This window comes from Buteo buteo, unplaced genomic scaffold, assembly GCF_964188355.1.
Source record: "Buteo buteo unplaced genomic scaffold, bButBut1.hap1.1 HAP1_SCAFFOLD_404, whole genome shotgun sequence".
Classification (NCBI taxonomy): Eukaryota; Metazoa; Chordata; class Aves; order Accipitriformes; family Accipitridae; genus Buteo; species Buteo buteo.
Genome location: NW_027439567.1, coordinates 1 through 23,881, shown reverse-complemented (window position 1 = coordinate 23,881; position 23,881 = coordinate 1). Strand labels below are relative to the sequence as shown.

At 57.6% G+C, this 23,881-nt stretch overlaps 8 pseudogenes; all 8 read left to right on the top strand.

Moving 5' to 3' along the window:
* Positions 1-1,614: 1,614 nt before the first annotated feature.
* Positions 1,615-2,810, top strand: LOC142028441 (feather beta keratin-like; annotated as a pseudogene).
* A 1,799-nt stretch (positions 2,811-4,609) lies between these two features.
* LOC142028444 (feather beta keratin-like) lies at positions 4,610-5,805 on the top strand (annotated as a pseudogene).
* Positions 5,806-7,604: 1,799 nt separating this feature from the next.
* On the top strand, positions 7,605-8,800 carry LOC142028439 (feather beta keratin-like; annotated as a pseudogene).
* Positions 8,801-10,599: 1,799 nt separating this feature from the next.
* LOC142028438 (feather beta keratin-like) lies at positions 10,600-11,795 on the top strand (annotated as a pseudogene).
* Positions 11,796-13,594: 1,799 nt separating this feature from the next.
* Positions 13,595-14,790, top strand: LOC142028443 (feather beta keratin-like; annotated as a pseudogene).
* Positions 14,791-16,589: 1,799 nt separating this feature from the next.
* Positions 16,590-17,785, top strand: LOC142028437 (feather beta keratin-like; annotated as a pseudogene).
* A 1,799-nt stretch (positions 17,786-19,584) lies between these two features.
* On the top strand, positions 19,585-20,780 carry LOC142028440 (feather beta keratin-like; annotated as a pseudogene).
* A 1,758-nt stretch (positions 20,781-22,538) lies between these two features.
* Positions 22,539-23,407, top strand: LOC142028448 (feather beta keratin-like; annotated as a pseudogene).
* Positions 23,408-23,881: the final 474 nt, after the last annotated feature.

The window sequence follows — 23,881 nt, the reverse complement described above, 5'->3', positions numbered from 1 at the left end:
TGTGTGGTATTGCCTGAGTATGGAAAAGGTGGCCAGGAGCTCCCCTAAGGGACATGTGATCAACGAGCGAGGTTGGATACTGGCTTCCAGTTGATGAGGCAAGCCATTGCCCTGCTGGAAGACATTTCTGTGCAGGCTAACAACCACCTGCCCAAGGCTGCGATCGCATGTTACCAGTTGCAACGTGTCCTTGCCCTTCTGTCCTCCAAGCACTTCTTCCAAACCCTGGAACTGGAGGGAGTCCCAAGGGAGTTGAAGGGACAGGTGGCAGCAAGGGCAGCTCTGTATAAGGGAGATGTGAGCCCTCTGCTAGATTTTGGCACAATGGGGATGCGTTGATCATGGGTGAGTAAAATAGGTAGGGGAGGGGAATGGGCACACAGGGATCGTCCATCCTCCTTTGAAAGTGATGGGTAGCATTGCTGACACGTCCTGGAGAGTCCGCAAAGTTCAAGAACGGAGCAGGAAAAGCATCTTTGCCCCCAGCGGAGCAGTCCTGTGGTCAGAAGCGTTAGGTGCTGTGGAGTCCTTCTGTGTGTGTCACTGTGTCCTGAAGGGACGTGAGCCTGGAGCAGATGTGCTGCAAATCCTGCAGAAACCCCACTCAGCTGCTGTGCAGGCTGTGCCTGGAGAGGTCCCAAGCAGTGAACCTTTTGTCCCTCCAACCGGGCCTCAAGCTGTGGAGTGGTACCCCGCCAGCTCTGTTCTCAGTCCCTCCTTCCCATGCCCTCGTCCTCCACAGGCAATGCTTTGGTCCTGCTGCTCTTGTTGTGCTTCTGGAGAGTAGGAGGCACCTCTTGTGCCGTGCTCCTCCGACTGTCCTTGCCAAGACTCGTGGAGCCTGCTTGCTGCTGAGCGGGGTTGGGTGTCCTGTGGAAATCCTGCCACGTATTTGGTCATGCCTGGTGTGGCAGCAGTCTGGATGGCCAAAGTAGCAGTTGTGGCAGGAGGAAGGACGTGTATCGATGGGCCAGCATGTGCCTCGGTCACTGAGGTGCCTCCAGCTTTGCCAGCGGTCTCCAGCAAAGAGTGTTGGGAGGGCAATAGCCTTCATTCTTAACCACTGGTAGTCTGCTGCTCAAGGCAGGTAGGGATGAAGGAGAGAAAGAAGATGGCAAAAGAGGCAGGCAAACTTCTGCCGAGATCAAAGCTCGATCTCAGAGAGAGAGTCGAAAACCCAAGAGCCGGGGTGCCCTGCCTAGAGAGGCGATGCCTAATACAGTGTGAGTGAGCACAGCACGCGAGAGCGAGCGACTGATGGTGCCGACCCCTGCATGTGGGTGTCCAGGCTGAAGCCTCAGGGTTAGGAGGAGACCTGCCCCATTCATGAGGAAACACTTTAAAGTGAGGCCCTGGAGGGCAAGGGACTAGCATCACCTGGCAGGGTGGGACACTCCTCATCACTGCCTGGATCATCGGCCTGTGCTGACGTGTCATTTCCCCTGGAAACGTTTTGGCCTCTAATACTGTCACTTGAAAGGAGCCTGTGTGGCTGAATGGGCATGCCACGAAGAGGGAAATGAAAAGGCAGCGTTGCAGGGAACATAAGCAGTGTCCCCATTCTGTAATTGTGATGCTTTGCATGCAAGGTGAGCTTGTTGGTAAACACATTACATGCGCAAAGAGTGCCTCTGGGCCCGGAGCAGTCATGACCAGTATAAAAGCCAGTCCAACAGCAGGCTTCCTCACCCACTTCTCTTGCCTTCTCCTCCTTGGTGAAGAAGGTGAGCTGCAACCGCCTTTGCCTCTTTCTTGTCTTTCTCCTTTTCCTCTTTGTCTTCCGGCCTCAGCTGAGTCTTTGCCTCAGCACAGCTTTTGCCGAGAGCCTTGCTACTCGATCTGCTCCTGGTGTCCCTGTTCTTCCTGTTCTCCAGTGGGGGGAGGTGGGAGAAGGCCTTGGGCTTTCTTTGCAGGGAGGGGACCCTTGGGGACCAGGGCTCTTTAATCTCCCTTCCTCCCTGCTCCCCAGACTGTGCCTTTGCTCTTGCCGAGCAGGCTGTCGGGCTGCGCCTCACATGCTGCCTCTGCTTTCCCTGCCCTCTCTCCCAGGTGCAGCTCCATCCCGCAGCCATGTCCTGCTACGATCTGTGCCGTCCCTGTGGCCCGACCCCGCTTGCCAACAGCTGCAACGAGCCCTGTGTCAGGCAGTGCCAGGACTCCCGGGTGGTGATCCAGCCCTCTCCCGTGGTGGTGACCCTGCCCGGACCCATCCTCAGCTCCTTCCCCCAGAACACCGCTGTGGGATCCACCACCTCCGCTGCTGTTGGCAGCATCCTGAGTGAGGAGGGAGTGCCCATCAACTCCGGGGGCTTCAACCTCTCTGGCCTTGGTGGCCGCTACTGTGGCAGAAGGTGCCTGCCCTGCTAAAGCCGGGCTGGACGTCCAGTGAGTGCATCGACCAGGAAGCCCATAGCCGGGTGCCGGACTGAGGATGGAGCTGCTGGCCAGGGTTTCCAGATGGGTTGAGCACCCTCGTGCCCTCCCGCAAAGGAGGGAGGGAAGCAAGGTGCCAGCCTGTGCTGTCTGGAAAGACGGCCAACTGTTGTCTTCTCCTTCGCCTGCTTTCTTCTCCGCATCACGAGTCCCTGTTGTCTCCTGCTGTCCTGTGCCACGGGCTCATCCTGAAGCAAGTTGAGAGGGGCCCTGCTCATCACCCTCTCCCCATGTGTGTGGGAGGAAGACGTGCGTCCCACTGCTGTGAAGGGGTGCCTGACTGTCAGCTGCCCTCGTAGCAGCCTGGACCGCGTCCCTTCCAGCACGCACAGCTTTGTTTCACTCTTCAGACTCATTAAAGTTTATGCTGCATTGTAGCTTGAGTCTCCTCATGTCCCTTCCCTCCCGGGACGGCCAGCCGAGCCGTCCAGGGGAAATGTTATACCGTGGAGGGGAAAAGGGTGGGTGGGTAAGGGCCAATGCTGGACCTCTCTCGTGCATGGAAGGGCTGAGTACCCTGAAGGGCTATGGTCATTGGAAGAGACATGGGGCAGTGGAGGGGTGTGTGGTATTGCCTGAGTATGGAAAAGGTGGCCAGGAGCTCCCCTAAGGGACATGTGATCAACGAGCGAGGTTGGATACTGGCTTCCAGTTGATGAGGCAAGCCATTGCCCTGCTGGAAGACATTTCTGTGCAGGCTAACAACCACCTGCCCAAGGCTGCGATCGCATGTTACCAGTTGCAACGTGTCCTTGCCCTTCTGTCCTCCAAGCACTTCTTCCAAACCCTGGAACTGGAGGGAGTCCCAAGGGAGTTGAAGGGACAGGTGGCAGCAAGGGCAGCTCTGTATAAGGGAGATGTGAGCCCTCTGCTAGATTTTGGCACAATGGGGATGCGTTGATCATGGGTGAGTAAAATAGGTAGGGGAGGGGAATGGGCACACAGGGATCGTCCATCCTCCTTTGAAAGTGATGGGTAGCATTGCTGACACGTCCTGGAGAGTCCGCAAAGTTCAAGAACGGAGCAGGAAAAGCATCTTTGCCCCCAGCGGAGCAGTCCTGTGGTCAGAAGCGTTAGGTGCTGTGGAGTCCTTCTGTGTGTGTCACTGTGTCCTGAAGGGACGTGAGCCTGGAGCAGATGTGCTGCAAATCCTGCAGAAACCCCACTCAGCTGCTGTGCAGGCTGTGCCTGGAGAGGTCCCAAGCAGTGAACCTTTTGTCCCTCCAACCGGGCCTCAAGCTGTGGAGTGGTACCCCGCCAGCTCTGTTCTCAGTCCCTCCTTCCCATGCCCTCGTCCTCCACAGGCAATGCTTTGGTCCTGCTGCTCTTGTTGTGCTTCTGGAGAGTAGGAGGCACCTCTTGTGCCGTGCTCCTCCGACTGTCCTTGCCAAGACTCGTGGAGCCTGCTTGCTGCTGAGCGGGGTTGGGTGTCCTGTGGAAATCCTGCCACGTATTTGGTCATGCCTGGTGTGGCAGCAGTCTGGATGGCCAAAGTAGCAGTTGTGGCAGGAGGAAGGACGTGTATCGATGGGCCAGCATGTGCCTCGGTCACTGAGGTGCCTCCAGCTTTGCCAGCGGTCTCCAGCAAAGAGTGTTGGGAGGGCAATAGCCTTCATTCTTAACCACTGGTAGTCTGCTGCTCAAGGCAGGTAGGGATGAAGGAGAGAAAGAAGATGGCAAAAGAGGCAGGCAAACTTCTGCCGAGATCAAAGCTCGATCTCAGAGAGAGAGTCGAAAACCCAAGAGCCGGGGTGCCCTGCCTAGAGAGGCGATGCCTAATACAGTGTGAGTGAGCACAGCACGCGAGAGCGAGCGACTGATGGTGCCGACCCCTGCATGTGGGTGTCCAGGCTGAAGCCTCAGGGTTAGGAGGAGACCTGCCCCATTCATGAGGAAACACTTTAAAGTGAGGCCCTGGAGGGCAAGGGACTAGCATCACCTGGCAGGGTGGGACACTCCTCATCACTGCCTGGATCATCGGCCTGTGCTGACGTGTCATTTCCCCTGGAAACGTTTTGGCCTCTAATACGGTCACTTGAAAGGAGCCTGTGTGGCTGAATGGGCATGCCACGAAGAGGGAAATGAAAAGGCAGCGTTGCAGGGAACATAAGCAGTGTCCCCATTCTGTAATTGTGATGCTTTGCATGCAAGGTGAGCTTGTTGGCAAACACATTACATGCGCAAAGAGTGCCTCTGGGCCCGGAGCAGTCATGACCAGTATAAAAGCCAGTCCAACAGCAGGCTTCCTCACCCACTTCTCTTGCCTTCTCCTCCTTGGTGAAGAAGGTGAGCTGCAACCGCCTTTGCCTCTTTCTTGTCTTTCTCCTTTTCCTCTTTGTCTTCCGGCCTCAGCTGAGTCTTTGCCTCAGCACAGCTTTTGCCGAGAGCCTTGCTACTCGATCTGCTCCTGGTGTCCCTGTTCTTCCTGTTCTCCAGTGGGGGGAGGTGGGAGAAGGCCTTGGGCTTTCTTTGCAGGGAGGGGACCCTTGGGGACCAGGGCTCTTTAATCTCCCTTCCTCCCTGCTCCCCAGACTGTGCCTTTGCTCTTGCCGAGCAGGCTGTCGGGCTGCGCCTCACATGCTGCCTCTGCTTTCCCTGCCCTCTCTCCCAGGTGCAGCTCCATCCCGCAGCCATGTCCTGCTACGATCTGTGCCGTCCCTGTGGCCCGACCCCGCTTGCCAACAGCTGCAACGAGCCCTGTGTCAGGCAGTGCCAGGACTCCCGGGTGGTGATCCAGCCCTCTCCCGTGGTGGTGACCCTGCCCGGACCCATCCTCAGCTCCTTCCCCCAGAACACCGCTGTGGGATCCACCACCTCCGCTGCTGTTGGCAGCATCCTGAGTGAGGAGGGAGTGCCCATCAACTCCGGGGGCTTCAACCTCTCTGGCCTTGGTGGCCGCTACTGTGGCAGAAGGTGCCTGCCCTGCTAAAGCCGGGCTGGACGTCCAGTGAGTGCATCGACCAGGAAGCCCATAGCCGGGTGCCGGACTGAGGATGGAGCTGCTGGCCAGGGTTTCCAGATGGGTTGAGCACCCTCGTGCCCTCCCGCAAAGGAGGGAGGGAAGCAAGGTGCCAGCCTGTGCTGTCTGGAAAGACGGCCAACTGTTGTCTTCTCCTTCGCCTGCTTTCTTCTCCGCATCACGAGTCCCTGTTGTCTCCTGCTGTCCTGTGCCACGGGCTCATCCTGAAGCAAGTTGAGAGGGGCCCTGCTCATCACCCTCTCCCCATGTGTGTGGGAGGAAGACGTGCGTCCCACTGCTGTGAAGGGGTGCCTGACTGTCAGCTGCCCTCGTAGCAGCCTGGACCGCGTCCCTTCCAGCACGCACAGCTTTGTTTCACTCTTCAGACTCATTAAAGTTTATGCTGCATTGTAGCTTGAGTCTCCTCATGTCCCTTCCCTCCCGGGACGGCCAGCCGAGCCGTCCAGGGGAAATGTTATACCGTGGAGGGGAAAAGGGTGGGTGGGTAAGGGCCAATGCTGGACCTCTCTCGTGCATGGAAGGGCTGAGTACCCTGAAGGGCTATGGTCATTGGAAGAGACATGGGGCAGTGGAGGGGTGTGTGGTATTGCCTGAGTATGGAAAAGGTGGCCAGGAGCTCCCCTAAGGGACATGTGATCAACGAGCGAGGTTGGATACTGGCTTCCAGTTGATGAGGCAAGCCATTGCCCTGCTGGAAGACATTTCTGTGCAGGCTAACAACCACCTGCCCAAGGCTGCGATCGCATGTTACCAGTTGCAACGTGTCCTTGCCCTTCTGTCCTCCAAGCACTTCTTCCAAACCCTGGAACTGGAGGGAGTCCCAAGGGAGTTGAAGGGACAGGTGGCAGCAAGGGCAGCTCTGTATAAGGGAGATGTGAGCCCTCTGCTAGATTTTGGCACAATGGGGATGCGTTGATCATGGGTGAGTAAAATAGGTAGGGGAGGGGAATGGGCACACAGGGATCGTCCATCCTCCTTTGAAAGTGATGGGTAGCATTGCTGACACGTCCTGGAGAGTCCGCAAAGTTCAAGAACGGAGCAGGAAAAGCATCTTTGCCCCCAGCGGAGCAGTCCTGTGGTCAGAAGCGTTAGGTGCTGTGGAGTCCTTCTGTGTGTGTCACTGTGTCCTGAAGGGACGTGAGCCTGGAGCAGATGTGCTGCAAATCCTGCAGAAACCCCACTCAGCTGCTGTGCAGGCTGTGCCTGGAGAGGTCCCAAGCAGTGAACCTTTTGTCCCTCCAACCGGGCCTCAAGCTGTGGAGTGGTACCCCGCCAGCTCTGTTCTCAGTCCCTCCTTCCCATGCCCTCGTCCTCCACAGGCAATGCTTTGGTCCTGCTGCTCTTGTTGTGCTTCTGGAGAGTAGGAGGCACCTCTTGTGCCGTGCTCCTCCGACTGTCCTTGCCAAGACTCGTGGAGCCTGCTTGCTGCTGAGCGGGGTTGGGTGTCCTGTGGAAATCCTGCCACGTATTTGGTCATGCCTGGTGTGGCAGCAGTCTGGATGGCCAAAGTAGCAGTTGTGGCAGGAGGAAGGACGTGTATCGATGGGCCAGCATGTGCCTCGGTCACTGAGGTGCCTCCAGCTTTGCCAGCGGTCTCCAGCAAAGAGTGTTGGGAGGGCAATAGCCTTCATTCTTAACCACTGGTAGTCTGCTGCTCAAGGCAGGTAGGGATGAAGGAGAGAAAGAAGATGGCAAAAGAGGCAGGCAAACTTCTGCCGAGATCAAAGCTCGATCTCAGAGAGAGAGTCGAAAACCCAAGAGCCGGGGTGCCCTGCCTAGAGAGGCGATGCCTAATACAGTGTGAGTGAGCACAGCACGCGAGAGCGAGCGACTGATGGTGCCGACCCCTGCATGTGGGTGTCCAGGCTGAAGCCTCAGGGTTAGGAGGAGACCTGCCCCATTCATGAGGAAACACTTTAAAGTGAGGCCCTGGAGGGCAAGGGACTAGCATCACCTGGCAGGGTGGGACACTCCTCATCACTGCCTGGATCATCGGCCTGTGCTGACGTGTCATTTCCCCTGGAAACGTTTTGGCCTCTAATACTGTCACTTGAAAGGAGCCTGTGTGGCTGAATGGGCATGCCACGAAGAGGGAAATGAAAAGGCAGCGTTGCAGGGAACATAAGCAGTGTCCCCATTCTGTAATTGTGATGCTTTGCATGCAAGGTGAGCTTGTTGGCAAACACATTACATGCGCAAAGAGTGCCTCTGGGCCCGGAGCAGTCATGACCAGTATAAAAGCCAGTCCAACAGCAGGCTTCCTCACCCACTTCTCTTGCCTTCTCCTCCTTGGTGAAGAAGGTGAGCTGCAACCGCCTTTGCCTCTTTCTTGTCTTTCTCCTTTTCCTCTTTGTCTTCCGGCCTCAGCTGAGTCTTTGCCTCAGCACAGCTTTTGCCGAGAGCCTTGCTACTCGATCTGCTCCTGGTGTCCCTGTTCTTCCTGTTCTCCAGTGGGGGGAGGTGGGAGAAGGCCTTGGGCTTTCTTTGCAGGGAGGGGACCCTTGGGGACCAGGGCTCTTTAATCTCCCTTCCTCCCTGCTCCCCAGACTGTGCCTTTGCTCTTGCCGAGCAGGCTGTCGGGCTGCGCCTCACATGCTGCCTCTGCTTTCCCTGCCCTCTCTCCCAGGTGCAGCTCCATCCCGCAGCCATGTCCTGCTACGATCTGTGCCGTCCCTGTGGCCCGACCCCGCTTGCCAACAGCTGCAACGAGCCCTGTGTCAGGCAGTGCCAGGACTCCCGGGTGGTGATCCAGCCCTCTCCCGTGGTGGTGACCCTGCCCGGACCCATCCTCAGCTCCTTCCCCCAGAACACCGCTGTGGGATCCACCACCTCCGCTGCTGTTGGCAGCATCCTGAGTGAGGAGGGAGTGCCCATCAACTCCGGGGGCTTCAACCTCTCTGGCCTTGGTGGCCGCTACTGTGGCAGAAGGTGCCTGCCCTGCTAAAGCCGGGCTGGACGTCCAGTGAGTGCATCGACCAGGAAGCCCATAGCCGGGTGCCGGACTGAGGATGGAGCTGCTGGCCAGGGTTTCCAGATGGGTTGAGCACCCTCGTGCCCTCCCGCAAAGGAGGGAGGGAAGCAAGGTGCCAGCCTGTGCTGTCTGGAAAGACGGCCAACTGTTGTCTTCTCCTTCGCCTGCTTTCTTCTCCGCATCACGAGTCCCTGTTGTCTCCTGCTGTCCTGTGCCACGGGCTCATCCTGAAGCAAGTTGAGAGGGGCCCTGCTCATCACCCTCTCCCCATGTGTGTGGGAGGAAGACGTGCGTCCCACTGCTGTGAAGGGGTGCCTGACTGTCAGCTGCCCTCGTAGCAGCCTGGACCGCGTCCCTTCCAGCACGCACAGCTTTGTTTCACTCTTCAGACTCATTAAAGTTTATGCTGCATTGTAGCTTGAGTCTCCTCATGTCCCTTCCCTCCCGGGACGGCCAGCCGAGCCGTCCAGGGGAAATGTTATACCGTGGAGGGGAAAAGGGTGGGTGGGTAAGGGCCAATGCTGGACCTCTCTCGTGCATGGAAGGGCTGAGTACCCTGAAGGGCTATGGTCATTGGAAGAGACATGGGGCAGTGGAGGGGTGTGTGGTATTGCCTGAGTATGGAAAAGGTGGCCAGGAGCTCCCCTAAGGGACATGTGATCAACGAGCGAGGTTGGATACTGGCTTCCAGTTGATGAGGCAAGCCATTGCCCTGCTGGAAGACATTTCTGTGCAGGCTAACAACCACCTGCCCAAGGCTGCGATCGCATGTTACCAGTTGCAACGTGTCCTTGCCCTTCTGTCCTCCAAGCACTTCTTCCAAACCCTGGAACTGGAGGGAGTCCCAAGGGAGTTGAAGGGACAGGTGGCAGCAAGGGCAGCTCTGTATAAGGGAGATGTGAGCCCTCTGCTAGATTTTGGCACAATGGGGATGCGTTGATCATGGGTGAGTAAAATAGGTAGGGGAGGGGAATGGGCACACAGGGATCGTCCATCCTCCTTTGAAAGTGATGGGTAGCATTGCTGACACGTCCTGGAGAGTCCGCAAAGTTCAAGAACGGAGCAGGAAAAGCATCTTTGCCCCCAGCGGAGCAGTCCTGTGGTCAGAAGCGTTAGGTGCTGTGGAGTCCTTCTGTGTGTGTCACTGTGTCCTGAAGGGACGTGAGCCTGGAGCAGATGTGCTGCAAATCCTGCAGAAACCCCACTCAGCTGCTGTGCAGGCTGTGCCTGGAGAGGTCCCAAGCAGTGAACCTTTTGTCCCTCCAACCGGGCCTCAAGCTGTGGAGTGGTACCCCGCCAGCTCTGTTCTCAGTCCCTCCTTCCCATGCCCTCGTCCTCCACAGGCAATGCTTTGGTCCTGCTGCTCTTGTTGTGCTTCTGGAGAGTAGGAGGCACCTCTTGTGCCGTGCTCCTCCGACTGTCCTTGCCAAGACTCGTGGAGCCTGCTTGCTGCTGAGCGGGGTTGGGTGTCCTGTGGAAATCCTGCCACGTATTTGGTCATGCCTGGTGTGGCAGCAGTCTGGATGGCCAAAGTAGCAGTTGTGGCAGGAGGAAGGACGTGTATCGATGGGCCAGCATGTGCCTCGGTCACTGAGGTGCCTCCAGCTTTGCCAGCGGTCTCCAGCAAAGAGTGTTGGGAGGGCAATAGCCTTCATTCTTAACCACTGGTAGTCTGCTGCTCAAGGCAGGTAGGGATGAAGGAGAGAAAGAAGATGGCAAAAGAGGCAGGCAAACTTCTGCCGAGATCAAAGCTCGATCTCAGAGAGAGAGTCGAAAACCCAAGAGCCGGGGTGCCCTGCCTAGAGAGGCGATGCCTAATACAGTGTGAGTGAGCACAGCACGCGAGAGCGAGCGACTGATGGTGCCGACCCCTGCATGTGGGTGTCCAGGCTGAAGCCTCAGGGTTAGGAGGAGACCTGCCCCATTCATGAGGAAACACTTTAAAGTGAGGCCCTGGAGGGCAAGGGACTAGCATCACCTGGCAGGGTGGGACACTCCTCATCACTGCCTGGATCATCGGCCTGTGCTGACGTGTCATTTCCCCTGGAAACGTTTTGGCCTCTAATACTGTCACTTGAAAGGAGCCTGTGTGGCTGAATGGGCATGCCACGAAGAGGGAAATGAAAAGGCAGCGTTGCAGGGAACATAAGCAGTGTCCCCATTCTGTAATTGTGATGCTTTGCATGCAAGGTGAGCTTGTTGGCAAACACATTACATGCGCAAAGAGTGCCTCTGGGCCCGGAGCAGTCATGACCAGTATAAAAGCCAGTCCAACAGCAGGCTTCCTCACCCACTTCTCTTGCCTTCTCCTCCTTGGTGAAGAAGGTGAGCTGCAACCGCCTTTGCCTCTTTCTTGTCTTTCTCCTTTTCCTCTTTGTCTTCCGGCCTCAGCTGAGTCTTTGCCTCAGCACAGCTTTTGCCGAGAGCCTTGCTACTCGATCTGCTCCTGGTGTCCCTGTTCTTCCTGTTCTCCAGTGGGGGGAGGTGGGAGAAGGCCTTGGGCTTTCTTTGCAGGGAGGGGACCCTTGGGGACCAGGGCTCTTTAATCTCCCTTCCTCCCTGCTCCCCAGACTGTGCCTTTGCTCTTGCCGAGCAGGCTGTCGGGCTGCGCCTCACATGCTGCCTCTGCTTTCCCTGCCCTCTCTCCCAGGTGCAGCTCCATCCCGCAGCCATGTCCTGCTACGATCTGTGCCGTCCCTGTGGCCCGACCCCGCTTGCCAACAGCTGCAACGAGCCCTGTGTCAGGCAGTGCCAGGACTCCCGGGTGGTGATCCAGCCCTCTCCCGTGGTGGTGACCCTGCCCGGACCCATCCTCAGCTCCTTCCCCCAGAACACCGCTGTGGGATCCACCACCTCCGCTGCTGTTGGCAGCATCCTGAGTGAGGAGGGAGTGCCCATCAACTCCGGGGGCTTCAACCTCTCTGGCCTTGGTGGCCGCTACTGTGGCAGAAGGTGCCTGCCCTGCTAAAGCCGGGCTGGACGTCCAGTGAGTGCATCGACCAGGAAGCCCATAGCCGGGTGCCGGACTGAGGATGGAGCTGCTGGCCAGGGTTTCCAGATGGGTTGAGCACCCTCGTGCCCTCCCGCAAAGGAGGGAGGGAAGCAAGGTGCCAGCCTGTGCTGTCTGGAAAGACGGCCAACTGTTGTCTTCTCCTTCGCCTGCTTTCTTCTCCGCATCACGAGTCCCTGTTGTCTCCTGCTGTCCTGTGCCACGGGCTCATCCTGAAGCAAGTTGAGAGGGGCCCTGCTCATCACCCTCTCCCCATGTGTGTGGGAGGAAGACGTGCGTCCCACTGCTGTGAAGGGGTGCCTGACTGTCAGCTGCCCTCGTAGCAGCCTGGACCGCGTCCCTTCCAGCACGCACAGCTTTGTTTCACTCTTCAGACTCATTAAAGTTTATGCTGCATTGTAGCTTGAGTCTCCTCATGTCCCTTCCCTCCCGGGACGGCCAGCCGAGCCGTCCAGGGGAAATGTTATACCGTGGAGGGGAAAAGGGTGGGTGGGTAAGGGCCAATGCTGGACCTCTCTCGTGCATGGAAGGGCTGAGTACCCTGAAGGGCTATGGTCATTGGAAGAGACATGGGGCAGTGGAGGGGTGTGTGGTATTGCCTGAGTATGGAAAAGGTGGCCAGGAGCTCCCCTAAGGGACATGTGATCAACGAGCGAGGTTGGATACTGGCTTCCAGTTGATGAGGCAAGCCATTGCCCTGCTGGAAGACATTTCTGTGCAGGCTAACAACCACCTGCCCAAGGCTGCGATCGCATGTTACCAGTTGCAACGTGTCCTTGCCCTTCTGTCCTCCAAGCACTTCTTCCAAACCCTGGAACTGGAGGGAGTCCCAAGGGAGTTGAAGGGACAGGTGGCAGCAAGGGCAGCTCTGTATAAGGGAGATGTGAGCCCTCTGCTAGATTTTGGCACAATGGGGATGCGTTGATCATGGGTGAGTAAAATAGGTAGGGGAGGGGAATGGGCACACAGGGATCGTCCATCCTCCTTTGAAAGTGATGGGTAGCATTGCTGACACGTCCTGGAGAGTCCGCAAAGTTCAAGAACGGAGCAGGAAAAGCATCTTTGCCCCCAGCGGAGCAGTCCTGTGGTCAGAAGCGTTAGGTGCTGTGGAGTCCTTCTGTGTGTGTCACTGTGTCCTGAAGGGACGTGAGCCTGGAGCAGATGTGCTGCAAATCCTGCAGAAACCCCACTCAGCTGCTGTGCAGGCTGTGCCTGGAGAGGTCCCAAGCAGTGAACCTTTTGTCCCTCCAACCGGGCCTCAAGCTGTGGAGTGGTACCCCGCCAGCTCTGTTCTCAGTCCCTCCTTCCCATGCCCTCGTCCTCCACAGGCAATGCTTTGGTCCTGCTGCTCTTGTTGTGCTTCTGGAGAGTAGGAGGCACCTCTTGTGCCGTGCTCCTCCGACTGTCCTTGCCAAGACTCGTGGAGCCTGCTTGCTGCTGAGCGGGGTTGGGTGTCCTGTGGAAATCCTGCCACGTATTTGGTCATGCCTGGTGTGGCAGCAGTCTGGATGGCCAAAGTAGCAGTTGTGGCAGGAGGAAGGACGTGTATCGATGGGCCAGCATGTGCCTCGGTCACTGAGGTGCCTCCAGCTTTGCCAGCGGTCTCCAGCAAAGAGTGTTGGGAGGGCAATAGCCTTCATTCTTAACCACTGGTAGTCTGCTGCTCAAGGCAGGTAGGGATGAAGGAGAGAAAGAAGATGGCAAAAGAGGCAGGCAAACTTCTGCCGAGATCAAAGCTCGATCTCAGAGAGAGAGTCGAAAACCCAAGAGCCGGGGTGCCCTGCCTAGAGAGGCGATGCCTAATACAGTGTGAGTGAGCACAGCACGCGAGAGCGAGCGACTGATGGTGCCGACCCCTGCATGTGGGTGTCCAGGCTGAAGCCTCAGGGTTAGGAGGAGACCTGCCCCATTCATGAGGAAACACTTTAAAGTGAGGCCCTGGAGGGCAAGGGACTAGCATCACCTGGCAGGGTGGGACACTCCTCATCACTGCCTGGATCATCGGCCTGTGCTGACGTGTCATTTCCCCTGGAAACGTTTTGGCCTCTAATACGGTCACTTGAAAGGAGCCTGTGTGGCTGAATGGGCATGCCACGAAGAGGGAAATGAAAAGGCAGCGTTGCAGGGAACATAAGCAGTGTCCCCATTCTGTAATTGTGATGCTTTGCATGCAAGGTGAGCTTGTTGGCAAACACATTACATGCGCAAAGAGTGCCTCTGGGCCCGGAGCAGTCATGACCAGTATAAAAGCCAGTCCAACAGCAGGCTTCCTCACCCACTTCTCTTGCCTTCTCCTCCTTGGTGAAGAAGGTGAGCTGCAACCGCCTTTGCCTCTTTCTTGTCTTTCTCCTTTTCCTCTTTGTCTTCCGGCCTCAGCTGAGTCTTTGCCTCAGCACAGCTTTTGCCGAGAGCCTTGCTACTCGATCTGCTCCTGGTGTCCCTGTTCTTCCTGTTCTCCAGTGGGGGGAGGTGGGAGAAGGCCTTGGGCTTTCTTTGCAGGGAGGGGACCCTTGGGGACCAGGGCTCTTTAATCTCCCTTCCTCCCTGCTCCCCAGACTGTGCCTTTGCTCTTGCCGAGCAGGCTGTCGGGCTGCGCCTCACATGCTGCCTCTGCTTTCCCTGCCCTCTCTCCCAGGTGCAGCTCCATCCCGCAGCCATGTCCTGCTACGATCTGTGCCGTCCCTGTGGCCCGACCCCGCTTGCCAACAGCTGCAACGAGCCCTGTGTCAGGCAGTGCCAGGACTCCCGGGTGGTGATCCAGCCCTCTCCCGTGGTGGTGACCCTGCCCGGACCCATCCTCAGCTCCTTCCCCCAGAACACCGCTGTGGGATCCACCACCTCCGCTGCTGTTGGCAGCATCCTGAGTGAGGAGGGAGTGCCCATCAACTCCGGGGGCTTCAACCTCTCTGGCCTTGGTGGCCGCTACTGTGGCAGAAGGTGCCTGCCCTGCTAAAGCCGGGCTGGACGTCCAGTGAGTGCATCGACCAGGAAGCCCATAGCCGGGTGCCGGACTGAGGATGGAGCTGCTGGCCAGGGTTTCCAGATGGGTTGAGCACCCTCGTGCCCTCCCGCAAAGGAGGGAGGGAAGCAAGGTGCCAGCCTGTGCTGTCTGGAAAGACGGCCAACTGTTGTCTTCTCCTTCGCCTGCTTTCTTCTCCGCATCACGAGTCCCTGTTGTCTCCTGCTGTCCTGTGCCACGGGCTCATCCTGAAGCAAGTTGAGAGGGGCCCTGCTCATCACCCTCTCCCCATGTGTGTGGGAGGAAGACGTGCGTCCCACTGCTGTGAAGGGGTGCCTGACTGTCAGCTGCCCTCGTAGCAGCCTGGACCGCGTCCCTTCCAGCACGCACAGCTTTGTTTCACTCTTCAGACTCATTAAAGTTTATGCTGCATTGTAGCTTGAGTCTCCTCATGTCCCTTCCCTCCCGGGACGGCCAGCCGAGCCGTCCAGGGGAAATGTTATACCGTGGAGGGGAAAAGGGTGGGTGGGTAAGGGCCAATGCTGGACCTCTCTCGTGCATGGAAGGGCTGAGTACCCTGAAGGGCTATGGTCATTGGAAGAGACATGGGGCAGTGGAGGGGTGTGTGGTATTGCCTGAGTATGGAAAAGGTGGCCAGGAGCTCCCCTAAGGGACATGTGATCAACGAGCGAGGTTGGATACTGGCTTCCAGTTGATGAGGCAAGCCATTGCCCTGCTGGAAGACATTTCTGTGCAGGCTAACAACCACCTGCCCAAGGCTGCGATCGCATGTTACCAGTTGCAACGTGTCCTTGCCCTTCTGTCCTCCAAGCACTTCTTCCAAACCCTGGAACTGGAGGGAGTCCCAAGGGAGTTGAAGGGACAGGTGGCAGCAAGGGCAGCTCTGTATAAGGGAGATGTGAGCCCTCTGCTAGATTTTGGCACAATGGGGATGCGTTGATCATGGGTGAGTAAAATAGGTAGGGGAGGGGAATGGGCACACAGGGATCGTCCATCCTCCTTTGAAAGTGATGGGTAGCATTGCTGACACGTCCTGGAGAGTCCGCAAAGTTCAAGAACGGAGCAGGAAAAGCATCTTTGCCCCCAGCGGAGCAGTCCTGTGGTCAGAAGCGTTAGGTGCTGTGGAGTCCTTCTGTGTGTGTCACTGTGTCCTGAAGGGACGTGAGCCTGGAGCAGATGTGCTGCAAATCCTGCAGAAACCCCACTCAGCTGCTGTGCAGGCTGTGCCTGGAGAGGTCCCAAGCAGTGAACCTTTTGTCCCTCCAACCGGGCCTCAAGCTGTGGAGTGGTACCCCGCCAGCTCTGTTCTCAGTCCCTCCTTCCCATGCCCTCGTCCTCCACAGGCAATGCTTTGGTCCTGCTGCTCTTGTTGTGCTTCTGGAGAGTAGGAGGCACCTCTTGTGCCGTGCTCCTCCGACTGTCCTTGCCAAGACTCGTGGAGCCTGCTTGCTGCTGAGCGGGGTTGGGTGTCCTGTGGAAATCCTGCCACGTATTTGGTCATGCCTGGTGTGGCAGCAGTCTGGATGGCCAAAGTAGCAGTTGTGGCAGGAGGAAGGACGTGTATCGATGGGCCAGCATGTGCCTCGGTCACTGAGGTGCCTCCAGCTTTGCCAGCGGTCTCCAGCAAAGAGTGTTGGGAGGGCAATAGCCTTCATTCTTAACCACTGGTAGTCTGCTGCTCAAGGCAGGTAGGGATGAAGGAGAGAAAGAAGATGGCAAAAGAGGCAGGCAAACTTCTGCCGAGATCAAAGCTCGATCTCAGAGAGAGAGTCGAAAACCCAAGAGCCGGGGTGCCCTGCCTAGAGAGGCGATGCCTAATACAGTGTGAGTGAGCACAGCACGCGAGAGCGAGCGACTGATGGTGCCGACCCCTGCATGTGGGTGTCCAGGCTGAAGCCTCAGGGTTAGGAGGAGACCTGCCCCATTCATGAGGAAACACTTTAAAGTGAGGCCCTGGAGGGCAAGGGACTAGCATCACCTGGCAGGGTGGGACACTCCTCATCACTGCCTGGATCATCGGCCTGTGCTGACGTGTCATTTCCCCTGGAAACGTTTTGGCCTCTAATACTGTCACTTGAAAGGAGCCTGTGTGGCTGAATGGGCATGCCACGAAGAGGGAAATGAAAAGGCAGCGTTGCAGGGAACATAAGCAGTGTCCCCATTCTGTAATTGTGATGCTTTGCATGCAAGGTGAGCTTGTTGGCAAACACATTACATGCGCAAAGAGTGCCTCTGGGCCCGGAGCAGTCATGACCAGTATAAAAGCCAGTCCAACAGCAGGCTTCCTCACCCACTTCTCTTGCCTTCTCCTCCTTGGTGAAGAAGGTGAGCTGCAACCGCCTTTGCCTCTTTCTTGTCTTTCTCCTTTTCCTCTTTGTCTTCCGGCCTCAGCTGAGTCTTTGCCTCAGCACAGCTTTTGCCGAGAGCCTTGCTACTCGATCTGCTCCTGGTGTCCCTGTTCTTCCTGTTCTCCAGTGGGGGGAGGTGGGAGAAGGCCTTGGGCTTTCTTTGCAGGGAGGGGACCCTTGGGGACCAGGGCTCTTTAATCTCCCTTCCTCCCTGCTCCCCAGACTGTGCCTTTGCTCTTGCCGAGCAGGCTGTCGGGCTGCGCCTCACATGCTGCCTCTGCTTTCCCTGCCCTCTCTCCCAGGTGCAGCTCCATCCCGCAGCCATGTCCTGCTACGATCTGTGCCGTCCCTGTGGCCCGACCCCGCTTGCCAACAGCTGCAACGAGCCCTGTGTCAGGCAGTGCCAGGACTCCCGGGTGGTGATCCAGCCCTCTCCCGTGGTGGTGACCCTGCCCGGACCCATCCTCAGCTCCTTCCCCCAGAACACCGCTGTGGGATCCACCACCTCCGCTGCTGTTGGCAGCATCCTGAGTGAGGAGGGAGTGCCCATCAACTCCGGGGGCTTCAACCTCTCTGGCCTTGGTGGCCGCTACTGTGGCAGAAGGTGCCTGCCCTGCTAAAGCCGGGCTGGACGTCCAGTGAGTGCATCGACCAGGAAGCCCATAGCCGGGTGCCGGACTGAGGATGGAGCTGCTGGCCAGGGTTTCCAGATGGGTTGAGCACCCTCGTGCCCTCCCGCAAAGGAGGGAGGGAAGCAAGGTGCCAGCCTGTGCTGTCTGGAAAGACGGCCAACTGTTGTCTTCTCCTTCGCCTGCTTTCTTCTCCGCATCACGAGTCCCTGTTGTCTCCTGCTGTCCTGTGCCACGGGCTCATCCTGAAGCAAGTTGAGAGGGGCCCTGCTCATCACCCTCTCCCCATGTGTGTGGGAGGAAGACGTGCGTCCCACTGCTGTGAAGGGGTGCCTGACTGTCAGCTGCCCTCGTAGCAGCCTGGACCGCGTCCCTTCCAGCACGCACAGCTTTGTTTCACTCTTCAGACTCATTAAAGTTTATGCTGCATTGTAGCTTGAGTCTCCTCATGTCCCTTCCCTCCCGGGACGGCCAGCCGAGCCGTCCAGGGGAAATGTTATACCGTGGAGGGGAAAAGGGTGGGTGGGTAAGGGCCAATGCTGGACCTCTCTCGTGCATGGAAGGGCTGAGTACCCTGAAGGGCTATGGTCATTGGAAGAGACATGGGGCAGTGGAGGGGTGTGTGGTATTGCCTGAGTATGGAAAAGGTGGCCAGGAGCTCCCCTAAGGGACATGTGATCAACGAGCGAGGTTGGATACTGGCTTCCAGTTGATGAGGCAAGCCATTGCCCTGCTGGAAGACATTTCTGTGCAGGCTAACAACCACCTGCCCAAGGCTGCGATCGCATGTTACCAGTTGCAACGTGTCCTTGCCCTTCTGTCCTCCAAGCACTTCTTCCAAACCCTGGAACTGGAGGGAGTCCCAAGGGAGTTGAAGGGACAGGTGGCAGCAAGGGCAGCTCTGTATAAGGGAGATGTGAGCCCTCTGCTAGATTTTGGCACAATGGGGATGCGTTGATCATGGGTGAGTAAAATAGGTAGGGGAGGGGAATGGGCACACAGGGATCGTCCATCCTCCTTTGAAAGTGATGGGTAGCATTGCTGACACGTCCTGGAGAGTCCGCAAAGTTCAAGAACGGAGCAGGAAAAGCATCTTTGCCCCCAGCGGAGCAGTCCTGTGGTCAGAAGCGTTAGGTGCTGTGGAGTCCTTCTGTGTGTGTCACTGTGTCCTGAAGGGACGTGAGCCTGGAGCAGATGTGCTGCAAATCCTGCAGAAACCCCACTCAGCTGCTGTGCAGGCTGTGCCTGGAGAGGTCCCAAGCAGTGAACCTTTTGTCCCTCCAACCGGGCCTCAAGCTGTGGAGTGGTACCCCGCCAGCTCTGTTCTCAGTCCCTCCTTCCCATGCCCTCGTCCTCCACAGGCAATGCTTTGGTCCTGCTGCTCTTGTTGTGCTTCTGAAGAGTAGGAGGCACCTCTTGTGCCGTGCTCCTCCGACTGTCCTTGCCAAGACTCGTGGAGCCTGCTTGCTGCTGAGCGGGGTTGGGTGTCCTGTGGAAATCCTGCCACGTATTTGGTCATGCCTGGTGTGGCAGCAGTCTGGATGGCCAAAGTAGCAGTTGTGGCAGGAGGAAGGACGTGTATCGATGGGCCAGCATGTGCCTCGGTCACTGAGGTGCCTCCAGCTTTGCCAGCGGTCTCCAGCAAAGAGTGTTGGGAGGGCAATAGCCTTCATTCTTAACCACTGGTAGTCTGCTGCTCAAGGCAGGTAGGGATGAAGGAGAGAAAGAAGATGGCAAAAGAGGCAGGCAAACTTCTGCCGAGATCAAAGCTCGATCTCAGAGAGAGAGTCGAAAACCCAAGAGCCGGGGTGCCCTGCCTAGAGAGGCGATGCCTAATACAGTGTGAGTGAGCACAGCACGCGAGAGCGAGCGACTGATGGTGCCGACCCCTGCATGTGGGTGTCCAGGCTGAAGCCTCAGGGTTAGGAGGAGACCTGCCCCATTCATGAGGAAACACTTTAAAGTGAGGCCCTGGAGGGCAAGGGACTAGCATCACCTGGCAGGGTGGGACACTCCTCATCACTGCCTGGATCATCGGCCTGTGCTGACGTGTCATTTCCCCTGGAAACGTTTTGGCCTCTAATACGGTCACTTGAAAGGAGCCTGTGTGGCTGAATGGGCATGCCACGAAGAGGGAAATGAAAAGGCAGCGTTGCAGGGAACATAAGCAGTGTCCCCATTCTGTAATTGTGATGCTTTGCATGCAAGGTGAGCTTGTTGGCAAACACATTACATGCGCAAAGAGTGCCTCTGGGCCCGGAGCAGTCATGACCAGTATAAAAGCCAGTCCAACAGCAGGCTTCCTCACCCACTTCTCTTGCCTTCTCCTCCTTGGTGAAGAAGGTGAGCTGCAACCGCCTTTGCCTCTTTCTTGTCTTTCTCCTTTTCCTCTTTGTCTTCCGGCCTCAGCTGAGTCTTTGCCTCAGCACAGCTTTTGCCGAGAGCCTTGCTACTCGATCTGCTCCTGGTGTCCCTGTTCTTCCTGTTCTCCAGTGGGGGGAGGTGGGAGAAGGCCTTGGGCTTTCTTTGCAGGGAGGGGACCCTTGGGGACCAGGGCTCTTTAATCTCCCTTCCTCCCTGCTCCCCAGACTGTGCCTTTGCTCTTGCCGAGCAGGCTGTCGGGCTGCGCCTCACATGCTGCCTCTGCTTTCCCTGCCCTCTCTCCCAGGTGCAGCTCCATCCCGCAGCCATGTCCTGCTACGATCTGTGCCGTCCCTGTGGCCCGACCCCGCTTGCCAACAGCTGCAACGAGCCCTGTGTCAGGCAGTGCCAGGACTCCCGGGTGGTGATCCAGCCCTCTCCCGTGGTGGTGACCCTGCCCGGACCCATCCTCAGCTCCTTCCCCCAGAACACCGCTGTGGGATCCACCACCTCCGCTGCTGTTGGCAGCATCCTGAGTGAGGAGGGAGTGCCCATCAACTCCGGGGGCTTCAACCTCTCTGGCCTTGGTGGCCGCTACTGTGGCAGAAGGTGCCTGCCCTGCTAAAGCCGGGCTGGACGTCCAGTGAGTGCATCGACCAGGAAGCCCATAGCCGGGTGCCGGACTGAGGATGGAGCTGCTGGCCAGGGTTTCCAGATGGGTTGAGCACCCTCGTGCCCTCCCGCAAAGGAGGGAGGGAAGCAAGGTGCCAGCCTGTGCTGTCTGGAAAGACGGCCAACTGTTGTCTTCTCCTTCGCCTGCTTTCTTCTCCGCATCACGAGTCCCTGTTGTCTCCTGCTGTCCTGTGCCACGGGCTCATCCTGAAGCAAGTTGAGAGGGGCCCTGCTCATCACCCTCTCCCCATGTGTGTGGGAGGAAGACGTGCGTCCCACTGCTGTGAAGGGGTGCCTGACTGTCAGCTGCCCTCGTAGCAGCCTGGACCGCGTCCCTTCCAGCACGCACAGCTTTGTTTCACTCTTCAGACTCATTAAAGTTTATGCTGCATTGTAGCTTGAGTCTCCTCATGTCCCTTCCCTCCCGGGACGGCCAGCCGAGCCGTCCAGGGGAAATGTTATACCGTGGAGGGGAAAAGGGTGGGTGGGTAAGGGCCAATGCTGGACCTCTCTCGTGCATGGAAGGGCTGAGTACCCTGAAGGGCTATGGTCATTGGAAGAGACATGGGGCAGTGGAGGGGTGTGTGGTATTGCCTGAGTATGGAAAAGGTGGCCAGGAGCTCCCCTAAGGGACATGTGATCAACGAGCGAGGTTGGATACTGGCTTCCAGTTGATGAGGCAAGCCATTGCCCTGCTGGAAGACATTTCTGTGCAGGCTAACAACCACCTGCCCAAGGCTGCGATCGCATGTTACCAGTTGCAACGTGTCCTTGCCCTTCTGTCCTCCAAGCACTTCTTCCAAACCCTGGAACTGGAGGGAGTCCCAAGGGAGTTGAAGGGACAGGTGGCAGCAAGGGCAGCTCTGTATAAGGGAGATGTGAGCCCTCTGCTAGATTTTGGCACAATGGGGATGCGTTGATCATGGGTGAGTAAAATAGGTAGGGGAGGGGAATGGGCACACAGGGATCGTCCATCCTCCTTTGAAAGTGATGGGTAGCATTGCTGACACGTCCTGGAGAGTCCGCAAAGTTCAAGAACGGAGCAGGAAAAGCATCTTTGCCCCCAGCGGAGCAGTCCTGTGGTCAGAAGCGTTAGGTGCTGTGGAGTCCTTCTGTGTGTGTCACTGTGTCCTGAAGGGACGTGAGCCTGGAGCAGATGTGCTGCAAATCCTGCAGAAACCCCACTCAGCTGCTGTGCAGGCTGTGCCTGGAGAGGTCCCAAGCAGTGAACCTTTTGTCCCTCCAACCGGGCCTCAAGCTGTGGAGTGGTACCCCGCCAGCTCTGTTCTCAGTCCCTCCTTCCCATGCCCTCGTCCTCCACAGGCAATGCTTTGGTCCTGCTGCTCTTGTTGTGCTTCTGAAGAGTAGGAGGCACCTCTTGTGCCGTGCTCCTCCGACTGTCCTTGCCAAGACTCGTGGAGCCTGCTTGCTGCTGAGCGGGGTTGGGTGTCCTGTGGAAATCCTGCCACGTATTTGGTCATGCCTGGTGTGGCAGCAGTCTGGATGGCCAAAGTAGCAGTTGTGGCAGGAGGAAGGACGTGTATCGATGGGCCAGCATGTGCCTCGGTCACTGAGGTGCCTCCAGCTTTGCCAGCGGTCTCCAGCAAAGAGTGTTGGGAGGGCAATAGCCTTCATTCTTAACCACTGGTAGTCTGCTGCTCAAGGCAGGTAGGGATGAAGGAGAGAAAGAAGATGGCAAAAGAGGCAGGCAAACTTCTGCCGAGATCAAAGCTCGATCTCAGAGAGAGAGTCGAAAACCCAAGAGCCGGGGTGCCCTGCCTAGAGAGGCGATGCCTAATACAGTGTGAGTGAGCACAGCACGCGAGAGCGAGCGACTGATGGTGCCGACCCCTGCATGTGGGTGTCCAGGCTGAAGCCTCAGGGTTAGGAGGAGACCTGCCCCATTCATGAGGAAACACTTTAAAGTGAGGCCCTGGAGGGCAAGGGACTAGCATCACCTGGCAGGGTGGGACACTCCTCATCACTGCCTGGATCATCGGCCTGTGCTGACGTGTCATTTCCCCTGGAAACGTTTTGGCCTCTAATACGGTCACTTGAAAGGAGCCTGTGTGGCTGAATGGGCATGCCACGAAGAGGGAAATGAAAAGGCAGCGTTGCAGGGAACATAAGCAGTGTCCCCATTCTGTAATTGTGATGCTTTGCATGCAAGGTGAGCTTGTTGGCAAACACATTACATGCGCAAAGAGTGCCTCTGGGCCCGGAGCAGTCATGACCAGTATAAAAGCCAGTCCAACAGCAGGCTTCCTCACCCACTTCTCTTGCCTTCTCCTCCTTGGTGAAGAAGGTGAGCTGCAACCGCCTTTGCCTCCTTTCTTGTCTTTCTCCTTTTCCTCTTTGTCTTCCGGCCTCAGCTGAGTCTTTTGCCTCAGCACAGCTTTTGCCGAGAGCCTGGCTACTCGATCTGCTCCTGGTGTCCCTGTTCTTCCTGTTCTCCAGTGGGGGGAGGTGGGAGAAGGCCTTGGCTTTCTTTGCAGGGAGGGGACCCTTGGGGACCAGGGCTCTTTAATCTCCCTTCCTCCCTGCTCCCCAGACTGTGCCTTTGCTCTTGCCGAGCAGGCTGTCGGGCTGCGCCTCACATGCTGCCTCTGCTTTCCCTGCCCTCTCTCCCAGGTGCAGCTCCATCCCGCAGCCATGTCCTGCTACGATCTGTGCTCCCTGTGGCCCGACCCCGCTTGCCAACAGCTGCAACGAGCCCTGTGTCAGGCAGTGCCAGGACTCCCGGGTGGTGATCCAGCCCTCTCCCGTGGTGGTGACCCTGCCCGGACCCATCCTCAGCTCCTTCCCCCAGAACACCGCTGTGGGATCCACCACCTCCGCTGCTGTTGGCAGCATCCTGAGTGAGGAGGGAGTGCCCATCAACTCCGGGGGCTTCAACCTCTCTGGCCTTGGTGGCCGCTACTGTGGCAGAAGGTGCCTGCCCTGCTAAAGCCGGGCTGGACGTCCAGTGAGTGCATCGACCAGGAAGCCCATAGCCGGGTGCCGGACTGAGGATGGAGCTGCTGGCCAGGGTTCCAGATGGGTTGAGCACCCTCGTGCCCTCCCGCAAAGGAGGGAGGGAAGCAAGGTGCCAGCCTGTGCTGTCTGGAAAGACGGCCAACTGTTGTCTTCTCCTTCGCCTGCTTTCTTCTCCGCATCACGAGTCCCTGTTGTCTCCTGCTGTCCTGTGCCACGGCTCATCCTGAAGCAAGTTTGAGAGGGGCCCTGCTCATCACCCTCTCCCCATGTGTGTGGGAGGAAGACGTGCGTCCCACTGCTGTGAAGGGGGTGCCTGACTGTCAGCTGCCCTCGTAGCAGCCTGGACCGCGTCCTTCCAGCACGCACAGCTTTGTTTCACTCTTCAGACTCATTAAAGTTTATGCTGCATTGTAGCTTGAGTCTCCTCATGTCCCTTCCCTCCCGGGACGGCCAGCCGAGCCGTCCAGGGGAAATGTTATACCGTGGAGGGGAAAAGGGTGGGTGGGTAAGGGCCAATGCTG